The sequence below is a fragment of the Capricornis sumatraensis genome, chromosome 15 (genome assembly GCF_032405125.1).
Source record: "Capricornis sumatraensis isolate serow.1 chromosome 15, serow.2, whole genome shotgun sequence".
NCBI lineage: Eukaryota > Metazoa > Chordata > Mammalia > Artiodactyla > Bovidae > Capricornis > Capricornis sumatraensis.
In genome coordinates, this window is record NC_091083.1 from 45,948,855 (window position 1) to 45,962,009 (window position 13,155).

At 46.4% G+C, this 13,155-nt stretch overlaps 1 pseudogene; it reads left to right on the plus strand.

Annotated features, from left to right (window-relative positions):
* Positions 1-2,939: 2,939 nt before the first annotated feature.
* On the plus strand, positions 2,940-10,968 carry LOC138091110 (voltage-dependent calcium channel gamma-like subunit; annotated as a pseudogene).
* The last annotated feature ends 2,187 nt before the right edge of the window (positions 10,969-13,155 follow it).

The following is a 13,155-nucleotide window of genomic DNA, read 5'->3' on the forward strand; positions in this document are numbered from 1 at the left end:
AACTGTACGAAAAAGAGCTTCACGACCCAGGTAATCAGGATGGTGTGATCACTCACCTAGAGCCAGACATCCTGGAATGTGAGGTCAAGTGGGCCTTAGAAAGCATCACTACGAAGAAAGCTAGTGGAGGTGATAGAATTCCAGTTGAGCTGTTTCAAATCCTGAAAGATGATGCTGTGAAAGTGCTACACTCAATATGCCAGCAAATTTGGAAAACTCAGCAGTGGCCCCAGGACTGGAAAAGGTCAGTTTTCATTCCAATCCCAAAGAAAAGTAATGCCAAAGAATGCTCAAACTACCGCACAATTGCACTCATCTCACATGCTAGTAAAATAATGCTCAAAATTCTCCAAGCCAGGCTTCAGCAATACGTGAACCGTGAACTCCCTGATGTTCAAGCTGGTTCTAGAAAAGGCAGAGGAACCAGAGATTAAATTGCCAACATACGCTGAATCATGGAAAAAACAAGAGAGTTCCAGAAAAACATCTATTTCTGCTTTTTTGACTATGCCAAAGCCCTGGACTGTGTGGATGACAATAAACTGTGGAAAATTCTGAAAGAGATGGGAATACCAGACCACCTGACCTGCCTCTTGAGAAACCTATATGCAGGTCAGGAAGCAACAATTAGAAGTGGACATGGAACAGCAGACGGGTTCCAAACAGGAAAAGGAGTACATCAAGGCTGTATATTGTCATCCTGCTTATTTAACTTATATGCAGAGTACATCATGAGAAACGCTGGGCTGGAAGAAGCACAAGCTGGAATCAAGATTGCTGGGAGAAATATCAATAACCTCAGATATGCAGATGACACCACCCTTATGGCAGAAAGTGAAGAGGAACTAAAAAGCTTCTTGCTGAAAGTGAAAGAGGAGAGTGCAAAAGTTGGCTTAAAGCTCAACATTCAGAAAAAGAAGATCATGGCATCTGGTCCCATCACTTCATGGGAAATAGATGGGGAAACAGTGTCAGACTTTATTTTTGGGGGGCTCCAAAATCACTGCAGATGGTGATTGCAGCCATGAAATTAAAAGATGCTTACTCCTTGGAAGGAAAATTATGACCAGCCTAGAAAAAAAGCAGAGATATTACTTTGCCCACAAAGGTCCGTCTAGTCAAGGCTATGACTTTTCCAGTGGTCATGTATGGATGTGAGAGTTGTACTGTGAAGAAATTGATCACCGAAGAATTGATGCTTTTGAACTGTGATGCTGTAAAAGCATTACTCCCTTGGACTGCAAGGAGATCCAACCAGTTCATTCTGAAGGAGATCAGTCCTGGGTGTTCTTTGGAAGGACTGATGCTGAAGCTGAAACTCCAATACTTTGGCCACCTCATGCGAAGGGTTGACTCATTGGAAAAGACTCTGATGCTGGGAGGGATTGGGGGCAGGAGGAGAAGGGGACGACAGAGGATGAGATGGCTGGATGGCATCACTGACTCGATGGACATGAGTTTGAGTGAACTCCAGGAGTTGGTGATGGACAGGGAGGCCTGGCATGCTGTGATTCGTGGGTTCACAAGGGACACAACTGAGTGACTGAACTGAACTGACTGAACTGAGTTAAGAGACTTGGAGAAGGCAATGGCATCCCACTCCAGTACTCTTGCCTGGAAAATCCATGGACAGAGGAGCTTGGTAGGCTGCAGTCCATGGGGTCACTAAGAGTCGGACACGAATGAGCGAATTCACTTTCACTTTTCACTTTCATGCATTGGAGAAGGAAATGGCAACCCACTGCAGTGTTCCTGCCTGGAGAATCCCAGCGATGGGGAACCTGGTGGGCTGCCGTCTATGAGGTCACATAGAGTCAGATACGACTGAAACGACTTAGCAGCAGCAGCAGCAGCAGCAGTTAAGAGACTAACTAAAAGCCTTGAGTGAACAGATACAGCCTGAATGCAGCGGAATATGTCTGTTTGGATTAGTCTCTGATAACTTAAGAGCAGCTCTCAGAACTCTAGAGGGTTCTCCTGTCCCAGCTTGTAGAATGCATGGGCTTTATTTTTCCCCATTTCATTGAAAAATCCATCATCAACCAAGATTCAGATGAACATGAAACATGTAAAGCAAAGTCCAGCTTGCTGGTTACCTTGTCCCTTAATCCACAGCTCTGGGTCTCTCTCACATGCTCCCTGTTCTCCCAGCCGAGAAGAACTTAGCTAGCTCAGTTTAATCATTTAACATTAGACTGAAACAAAAATCACCAGTGAGAAAAGTCTGCAAGCTGACATAGCAGACTTGTGGACACAGCAGGTGAAGAAGAGGGTAGGGCAAACGGAGAGAGCAGCATTAAGACATACACATTAGCATGTGTGAAATAGATAGCCAGTGAGAATTTGCCATATAGCGCAGGGGTCTCAAATCCAGTACTCTGATAACCTAGGGGGTGGGATAGGGAGGGAGGTAGGAGGGAGGTTCAGGAGAGAGGGGACATATGTATTCCTACAGCTGATTCATGTTAAAGTGTGGCAGAAACCAACACAGCACTGTAAAGCAATTATCCTCTGATTAAAATATAAATTAAAAAAAAAAAGTCTGCAGGTCAAGAAAAACATGTCCTCCAAAAGCAAAGAAAGAACCATGTGCTCCGCGAGTGTGGATCTCATATACTCTCAAAGCCCTCCCCCTTCCTGACCTTATACACGTGCCCGTGGGGAAGGCAGATCAATAAAATGTTCACACACATCACTGTTCCTTCTCAGAGCTTCCGTCCACTCTATTTACACCTCCCTTGTTGCCTCCATTAGTTAGGATATCAATTCTGCTCCCATAGTTAAGACTCAAAATAACAGTGGCATACACACAAATGTATTTCTGCCCTAAGTAAGAGCCTGGGTAAAGCCAACCCAGGGTGAGTTAGGACAGCTGGGGACAGGCAGACCCCCGGTGTCCGTGTTCCGGGCCCTAAGCTCCTCAGCCCGTGAAGGGAGTCATGTCCTCTTTGAGGAAGGTAGGTGTATCAATCCCATTCGAGTCCTACGGGCCACAGCTTAGCCGGAGTCTAACGGACGCTGTGGGTCAGGGATCGTCTGGCATCCCTGCTGCTGGTTGGCGACTCAGGTTTTTGCAAGGGCCTCCCCCAGAGGCCTCTCCCTGTGGGCCTGTGTGAGTGTCTTCATGGGGTGGGGGCTGGGGTCCCAGAGGTGAGCATCCAGAGAGGGGAGAGTCCACACTGCCTTTCCCCACCTGCCATCGGTCAGGGTCGGCTGGGGAAGTCTTGCCCAGCTTCAGGGGCAAGGCAGACAGCCTCTACCTCAGGGGAAGGGGTTTGGGAAGGGTGGACAACTTCCAGACCAGGTGGGACAGCAGGTGGGCCTGGAACTGCTGTGAGAGCCCCTGTCCACACTGCCTCCCGCACGTCTATCTGGCCTGAATGCCCATAATGGCCTCTGATTGCGCCTGTTTCCTCCACTTTTATGCTTCCCTTCACATAGCTCTCACGAGCAGCCCCCAAAGCTGATAACACATCTGATGGTTTCTCCCACTTGCAGACTCATCGTCTCCACTTGGGGTGGAGCATACGTGGTCCCACACTGCCTGTGGGCCCCTGCCTCCCACCCACCACGTAGAAAACCTCTCTCTGGGTCCCACTTCCCTGCCTTCAGTTCCCCAAACTGACCAGACTTTCTTACACTTCAGTGTCTTCTGGAAATTTCTCTTGACTTGTCCTGTGGGTTCCTCCTGTTCATCCTGCCCCCTGACAGCCTCAGAGCAGCCCTCTGCCACATTCTGTCCCATCCCTTGACACCACTGCTCGTAACTGCTTGAGAACACGAGGCCTTTCTGCAAAATGAAAACCCGCAGGATCAGGGTCCACGCCTGCTTTGCACTTGGCCTAGGTGCGTGCATGTGTGCTAGGTCACTTCAGTCGTGTCCGAATCTTTGCAACCCCATGGACTGTAGCCCGCCAGGCTCCTCTGTCCATGGGATTCTCCAGGCCAGAATGCTGGAGTGGGTTGCCATTTCCTCCTCCAGGTGGCATAGGTGGGCCCCAGTAAATCTCTGTGGAATGAGTGAAGGGTCAGTGAGGGGCAGCGAACCAGCCTGTGCCCTCAGGAAGCTGATGTCTGTAACAGGAGCAGGGCTTGTTCTGTGACTACATCAGGGCTCTGTCTGGTGGGGCCATGCGAGGACATGGCTTCTCGGGAGACATGGCATCTGGGCTGGGTCTGGAAGGGCAGAAATCATGTTGATTTTTGGAGACAGTAGGCAAGGGTTTCCTGAACAGAGTCAACAGCAAGGATGTGATACAATGAGGTCAGGGTTGCCAGAGAAGATGCAGTTACAGTTGAATTTCAGATAAACCACGAATGCTTTTTTATTATAAATACATCCCAAATATTTCACAGTATATAATTCCACTGAAAAGCATTTGTGACTTATCTGAAATTTAGATTTAACTGGGTGTCCCAGATTTTGCTAGGTCTGATGACCCTAAATGAGACCTCAGTTCACAGAGAATACTTGCCTTTCCCGGTGGGTTTCTGCTGAACAGCGGTGCCTTTGTTTCCCATCTCACAAGCCAGGGACAGAGACTGGTCACATGAAGAGTCACGTGACTCCTCTGGGCATTGCTGCCTTGGCGATGCTGTCTTCAGGTGCCCCCAAGCTCACCACTGCTGAGTCAGGGCAAGTGCGTAAGATAAAAGGAAGGAAGCGGACTTTGGCGGCACAGAACTCTGTTTAAAACACAACCCTGCAACTCCCCGTCCAGGAGAATTCAGACCAAGTGACTCAATGTTCTCATCTGTAGAAAGGCCACAATGCCCACCTGCCAGAAGGGTCCGAGTATAACACCTGGCACACTGAAGGCACTAAGGGCTGGCTCTCTGACATCCTTATTTGCTTTGTAACCTGTCATTAAAAGCATCGCCACTGCTTGTCATGTAGTGTCGGTTTCCCCCATTGCAACAGAGAACAGTATTATCAAAATGTCTTAGATTTTAAGTGTAAGAGTCCATCCAGTCCAGTCAAGGCTGAGCAAAGTTCAACAACTTGTCTGCTCTTCAGCCAAGCATCTGAAAACCCACCTGGCCCCCTGCCCTCTGAAGTCTCGGGCATGAGGCTCCCTGCATGTCCAGTCAGCCAGACGCGAGCTCTTGAAGGCATCAGAGTGTATCACTGCTTCTTTCCAATAATCGAGAGATTTTCTCTCTTTTAAATATCAGTGACAAGGACTTCCCTGCTGGTCCAGTGGCTGAGACACCGCATCCCAAGGCAAGGGGCCCAGATTCGATCCCTGGTCAGGGAACTAGATCCTGTATTCCGCAACTAAGACCTGGTGCAGCCAAGATAAATAAATTAAAAGTTTAATAAATAAATATCAGTGAGAATTGTGCCAAGGCAGGAACTTCAGTTTCCCCTCTAGCTTCCTGAATGTAATCCAGGGAAAGAAAAACCTGAGAAATTTTCTGACCTCTTCTCACTGGCCTCAGCAAGGAGCTTGACTTCCTGGTGGGTGAGTTTCCTACACACACACACACACACACACACACACACACACACACACACGTCTTACTCTTTTTCTTTTTCAGCACATAGAACATAACAAGCAAACACTTTTACTATCCAAGCATCATTCTAGACCGAAAGTGAGTTGCTAACAACAAGACAGTTAAGCAGCCCGACCACACTTCCCCTGCTTTGCCTTTTGGTTTTTACCTCAGTGTCATTTCTCCAAATCAAAGGAGCTCAGAGGAGGGGAAGCTGCAGAGCCTGAGGGCGTGTACCTGGCACTCTTCCACCACTCGAATCACTGGGGTTAATTGATCTTGGCCATATTTTTTCCAAAAGTCAAGGTAGCGTAGGGGCAGGGGCAGAGAAGCAGCGGCTTGTGACCGCACTTCTCAGACGTCCCAGCTTCACAACCCACTGCAACAGCCTGGGCTGGTTCACCCACTCGCCGGAGTCCAAAGATGGGACAGGGGTCCCCAGAGCTCAGGGATAAACAAAAATCTTCCCTCTTCTCTTAATCCAAAGATGGGGTGGTGCTCTCTGTAGGCAAGCTGTTGTTCAGTCGCTCAGTCCTGTCTGACTCTTTGTGATCCCATGGACTGCAGCACGCCAGGCTTCCCTGTCCTTCACCGTCTCCTGGATCTGTAGGCAAGTAACATCCTTTAGAAGGATTAGCCCATGAGGAAGTGTGAGGGGCAGGGACAGGAAGGGACAGAAAAAGAAAAGAGAAAAAAAGATCAACCCACAAAACACCTGGAATCAGTTCTTCTTTACAAGTGGTTTTCAAATCAGTAACAAGACTCAGTTCTCTAGGTATTTTCACCAGAGCAAATCTCAAGACAGATGGTCCCCTGGCCAACTGGAGAGTAAATAGGTCCAAGGCTACGCTGTAAGTGAAATACTCAGTTCTACAGGAAGACTCGAAAAGTACCTCTGAGTGAAGTAAGAGGAGGTTATACTGAGGCTGTGATTTAGAGTGTGTTTAGTGCCAAGATTTGAGAGGGTGCTCCCCGAGAAAGAAGCCATCACTGCCTCCAGGAGGGAAAAGGAGGTTCCTGGAGGCAGGGGCTCCTTTGGGTTGACCTACGTGTGAGATGAGAAACAAACCCCCAGGCTCAGAATTGCAGGATTCCTGGACCAGCAAAGACTCACAGTGAAGAGGAAAGTCGCGTATATATGGAATCTCTAAAGATGGTACTGATGAACTGATTTGCAGGGCAGGAATGGAGATGCAGACGTAGAGAACAGACTTATGGATCCGGGGTGGAGGAGAGGGGAAAGAGAGAGGGGGGCAAGTGGAGAGAGTAGCATGGAAACATACACACTACCACATGTGAAATAGCCAGTGGGAATTTGCTGTATGACTCAGGGAACTCAAACCGGAGCTCTGTGACAACCTAGAGGGATGGGACGGGGTGGGAAGTGGGAGGGAGGGGACATACGTATACCTGTGGCTGATTCATGTTGCTGTATGGCAGAAAACAACCCAATATTATTGGATAATAAAGATATTATCCTTCAATTAAAAACAATTTTTTAGAGAAAGAGGGAGAGAGAGCTCACAGATAAATATTGATAAGACCAATGATGAGGTCCAGTTTCTCTAGTTTATCCCCTCTGAGGTGGTCTCCATTCTTCCTGAGTCCATGCTAGACAAGCGCAGCCAGCTTCCGCCCAGATAAACAGGAAGGAGAAAGGAGAGAGAGAGAGAAGGCAGCTATGGGAGGAAATTAGTACTTACACAGATGAAAATAGCTGGTGATTCCACATTTTCAGTGCAGGAGGAAGAACAGCTGCTCTTCCCACCCGAGAGCCCAGTGACTTGTGAAAAGCTAAATACAGTGCTGGTTCAGAATCGAGCCGGTGCTAGCCTCAGTGTGAGCCCAAGTGCCAAGCATTAGACTATTTTTTAATGCAGTTACCAAAAAACAAAAAAGGTGTAGCTAAAATGGGTGATTTATTCAACAAGGACCTGCTATGTATCACAGGGAACCCGACTCAATATTCTGTAGGAATAACCTATATGGGAAAAGAATCTAAAAAGAGTGGATATATATGTGTACCTGAATCCCTTACTGTAAACCCTAAAACTAGTGCAATGTTGTAAATCAGCTATGCTCTAATATAGAATAAAAACTATATTTCAAAAAGATACTAAAGATAAAATGGGTGATTTGCATTTTTTATTCCTAACTACAAAATTAAGATATGATCAAGTGCAGGGAAACATAAAAGAGAAGAAAAGGCTTAAGATTTTAAATGTTTACGAAAATAAAGTGTATGCATGGAAATAAAGCAAATGATACAGAACTACAAACGCAGAAAATGAAAGTTCCCTGATAGCCTTCCTGGAACCAACCAGAGCAAATGGTTTAGTTTTCCAGATTTTTCTGTGTGTATGTGTAACCAAATATGTGTGTTTATGTGGTTTAGTTGCGAACTCATGTCCAACTCTTGTGACACCATGGCCTGCAGCCCACGAGGTTCCTCTGCCCATGAGATTTCTTTCCCAGGACAAGAATACTGGAGTGGGTTGCCATTTCCTTCTCCAGGGGATCTTCCTAACTCAGGAATTGAACCCATGTCTCCTGCATTGCAGGCAGATTCTTTACCAACTAAGCTACCAGGGAGGGTATACATTTGTGGAGTGGGGGGAGTTTTACAAAAATCTGATCATGATTTAATACTTTCTTTCGGGAGTTCACTTTCTTTTTTCTCATAACTATATCTTGGACATCCTTCCATGCTAGTTCTTTATAGACAAACTGTGTACTACAGAATTGCTACACAAGGTTTCACTGAGTAGGTATAATTGCAGGTGAATACTTTAACCTTTAAATTTATCTAATAGCATTATAGTCATACCAAAAGGCAATTTCAGGGGCTTCAGTGTCATCGTACTCTTGTTGCACAAACAGTGTTTGCCCTTTATCCATGTATCCTTCCTGCCTTTGTCCATCTGCACACACTTCTCATAACTTGTTCATTTAACCCAGAACTTCCCATGGGATCCCTGCCACCGAGGGCTGCTGGGGGCTGCCAGGTCCTAGGAAATGGGCATGACTAAACAAGCAAATGTGTCAAGACAACATGGCATTGCAAAACCCTCTGGTCACTGTGTCATTTACAGTTAAATGTAAGTAGGCCTTTTATACACATTTTAAATACCTTCCTGCAAAAGCAAAAGGCTTTCATTTCTGTCAGATACTTTATAAAGGGCAGAATTCCCTTTCCCTGTCCTGGGTCTGTTTTGTCACACCATCTGGGAATCCCAGGGGCAGGGTGCGGAGGGCTCTGCTGGGTGCGGTGTCCGTTGGTTTGTGACAACATTTAGCCAACTGGTAACTTTACTTCAGGGTTTCCTGGTGGCTCACTGGTAAAGATTTTGCCTGCCAATGCAGGAGACATAAATTCAATCCCTGGATTGGGAAGATCCCCTAGAGAAGGACATGGCAACCCACTCCAGTATTCTTGCCTGGAGAATGGACTCCACGGACAGAGGGGCTTGGTAGGGTACAGTCCATGGAGCTGCAAAGCACTGGACACAATTGAGCAACTAAACATTACCTCACTGTGCTCTCAATTCCTCTGGGGCCCGACAGGAAGTGGACTGTTTTTTCCTGCAAATCATCTGGGATACTGCTACCCTACAAGACTTGTCGAGTGTAGATGCTACAAACACATCACTATTTAAAAATTAAGATGGGGTGAGGAATTGGGAGACTGGGATCGACACACATATGCTACTGATACTATGTATAAAATAGATAACTAGTGAGAACCTACTGAACAGCACAGGAAACTCTACTCAGTGATCTGTGGTGACCTAGATGGAAAAGAAATCCCCAAAAGAGCTAATATATGTACACATAGCTGATTCACTTTGCTGTGCAGTAGAAACAAACACAATATTATAAAGCAGCTATGTTGTTGTTGTTTGCTCGCTAAGTTGTGCCGGACTCTCTGCGACCCCATGGACTGTAGCCTGCCAGACTCCTCTGTCATGTGATTTCCCAGAACAAGAATACTGGAGTGGGTTGCCATTCCCTTCTCCAGGGAATCTGCCCAACCCAGCGATCAAACCTGTGTCTCCTGCATTGGCAGGCAGATTCTTGCCTGCTGAGCCATCGGGGAAGCCCCCAAAGCAACTATACCCCAGTAAAAATTAATTTAAAAAATAAATAAATAAAAATAAAGATAGAATCAGGGACTTGGATTATTATGAGAGCAGAGATGTGAAACTCCTAGCAGGTAATAAGTTTTGTTCTTTTGCAGGAAAGTATGTGTCCTATGTTAAGGAATTAAATAGTTTATATATTTAGAAAACTCAAGAACAGATTGATAAAAGAAATGTTCATCTGCTGGGGTATGGGGAAGTCATTCTGGCTTATCCCTGAGTTAACTCAAATTTTATGCTAACTAAAATAGCCTGCTTATGGCCTATCAAACATACATTGTACATCTGCTTTAGTTATTAAAGAAAAGAACACACTGATCAGAAGTAAAGACAACCCATGATAAAAATAAAGATTAAATGCCCATCTTCCTGGAACTAATGCTGGCCCTTCTTTGATGCTACGACTCCCTTCTCTGGTGCCACGGCCGTCCTGACTCGCTGAGTACCTGCTGGTCTGTTTTTTTTCTTTTTCTGAAACCTCCTCCCCATAGAAAATACACACCCAAATACCTCCCATCTCTCTGCAAACACACTGTTGCTACTGCAAAAATCTCATTTTTACTCTTTTGAGACGTTATGTCATTTAGGAGGGTCATTTCTCATTATATGACATTATATGTCACTTAATGACATTATATGTCATTTATTAATAACTGCTTTATAGTTATAGTGGGCAGTTTATTAACATTAAATTTAGACCCAGCAGATCTGAGCGAGGGGGCGTGGAGGCAGCAAGGCAGGAGGGAATGAAGAGCCCTCTGGTCAAGCCCCCTGTGTCCAGACACAGGTTGCTGGCCAAAGGAGGCCCCACCGGTCCTTCTTAGAGTCCTCCACCGAGCCCTCATCCCATCCTGTGCACCTCCCGGGCCATGGTCCTCTGCTTCGTCTCCATCTGCGGCGGCAATGGCTCCTGGCCGACGACCTCCTGTTCAGACTGTGGTACTTCTGCACTGGCTCCAACCAGACTGGGCTGCATTTCCTCTGAGACCCAAGTCAGGCCCATGTGCCCAGGCTGGCCTCAGATATGCTGGTGGCCTGCAGCGTGGCCACCTTGGCGGTGGTGTTCATCGTCTTTTTCCTGGGGCTCCTCATAGTGTCCCAGGTGTGCAGGGGCCTCCCCTCCCTCTTGCTTGTCTTGTTCGCCCTCTCCTTCACGGGCCTCCTGAGTTTCCTGACCTTCTCAGGAGCCAGGTCACACTCATGGCCCTCACCCTGATGTTCTGAGTGACTCCATGGCCTCCTTCCTCCCCTTCCTGAACCCTTGCATGTCAATAGCATCACCCACATTGACAGCATCATGCATCCCTGGGGCCTGCCTACAAAAGTTTAGGGTCCCCTCCAAGGACATCAAGTTCTACCAGAAAGTGTGGTCAATATGAGACTTTTCCAGACTTTCCTGCTGGTCCAGGGGTTAAGACTCTCGTGCTTTCAATGCAGGGGGCATGGATTCAATCTATGGTTGGGGAACTTAGATCCCACATGCCACAGTCCAGTTCAGTTCAGTTGCTCAGTCATGTCCAACTCTTTGCGACTCCATGAACTGCAGCACGCCAGGCCTCCCTGTTCATCACCAACTCCCGGCGTTCACTCAAACTCATGTCCATCGAGCTGGTGATGCCATCCAGCCATCTCATCCTCTGTTGTCCCCTTCTCCTCGTGCCCCCAATCCCTCCCAGCATCAGGGTCTTTTCCAGTCTCGCATGAGGTGGCAAAGGATTGGAGTTTCAGCTTCAGCATCAGTCCTTCCAAAGAAAACCCAGGACTGATCTCCTTCAGAATGGACTGGTTGGATCTCCTTGCAGTCAAAGGGACTCTCAAGAGTCTTCTCCAACACCACAGTTCAAAAGCATCAATTCTTCAGTGCTCAGCTTTCTTCACAGTACAACTCTCACATCCATACATGACCACTGGAAAAACCATAGCCTTGACTAGACGGACCTTTGTTGGCAAAGTAATGTCTCTGCTTTTGAATATACTATCTAGGTTGGTCATAACTTTCCTTCCAAAGAGTAAGCGTCTTTTAATTTCATGACTGCAGTCACCATCTGCAGTGATTTTGGAGCCCCCCAAAAATAAAGTCTGACACTGTTTCCACTGTTTCCCCATCTATTTCCCATGAAGTGATGGGGCCAGATGCCATGATCTTTGTTTTCTGAATGTTGAGCTTTAAGCCAACTTTTTCACTCTCCTTTTTCACTTTCATCAAGAGGCTTTTTAGTTCCTCTTCACTTTCTGCCATAAGGGTGGTGTCATCTGCATATCTGAGGTTATTGATATTTCTCCCGGCAATCTTGATTCCAGCTTGTGCTTCTTCCAGCCCAGCGTTCCTCATGATGTACTCTGCATATTAAATTAACTTGCAAATTAACTCTGCAAGTTAAATAAGCAGGGTGACAATATACAGCCTTGACGTACTCCTTTTTCTATTTGGAAGCAGTCTGTTGTTCCATGTCCAGTTCTAACTGTTGCTTCCTGACCTGCATACAGGTTTCTCAAGAGGCAGGACAGGTGGTCTGGTATTCCCATCTCTTTCAGAATTTTCCACAGTTTATTGTGATCCACGCAATCAAAGGCTTTGGCATAGTCAAAAAAGCAGAAATAGATGTTTTTCTGGAACTCTCTTGCTTTTTTGACGATCCAGCGTATGTTGGCAATTTAATCTCTGGTTCCTCTGCCTTTTCTAAAACCAGCTTGAACATCAGGGAGTTCGCGGTTCACGTATTGCTGAAGCCTGGCTTGGAGAATTTTGAGCATTACTTTACTAGCGTGTGAGATGAGTGCAATTGTGCAGTAGTTTGAGCATTCTTTGGCATTGCCTTTCTTTGGGCCACATAGTGCAGGAAAAAAGATTAGATTTTGCCAACATGTGACATTCAGATCGCTGCCTCTTGGCCTTGCGGTGGTTGGGCCAGTGGCCCAGGGGCCTTTGTAGCTGGTCTGAAGCCCAGATGTTAGGTGGTGCCTCCAGCAGCACCAGCTTAGTCATCACTGTGTTACTAGGGTGTTGATTTTACAAGAGTAAACATATATTAAAATCTAAAAAATAAATTTAAAGTATGAAGCCTTTGACTGTATAGATCACAACAAACTGTGGGAAATTCTTCTGGAATACCAGACCACCTGACTTCCCTCCTGAGAAATCTGTATGCAGGTCAAGAAGCAACAGTTAGAACTGGAGATGGAACAACAGACTGGTTCCAAATAAGGAAAGGAGTATGTCAAGGCTGTATATTGTCACCCTGCTTATTTAACTTATATGCAGAGTACATCATTCGAAATGCCAGGCTGGATGAAGCACAACCTGGAATCAAGATTGCCAGGAGAAATATCAGTAACCTCAGATACCCAGATGACACCACCCTTATGGTAGAAAGCAAAAAAGAACTAAAGAGCCTCCCGATGAAAGTGAAAGAGTAGAGTGAAAAAGTTGGCTTGAAACTCAACATTCAAAATACTAAGATCATGGCATCCGGTCCCATCACTTCATGGCAAATACATGGGGGAACAATAGAAACAG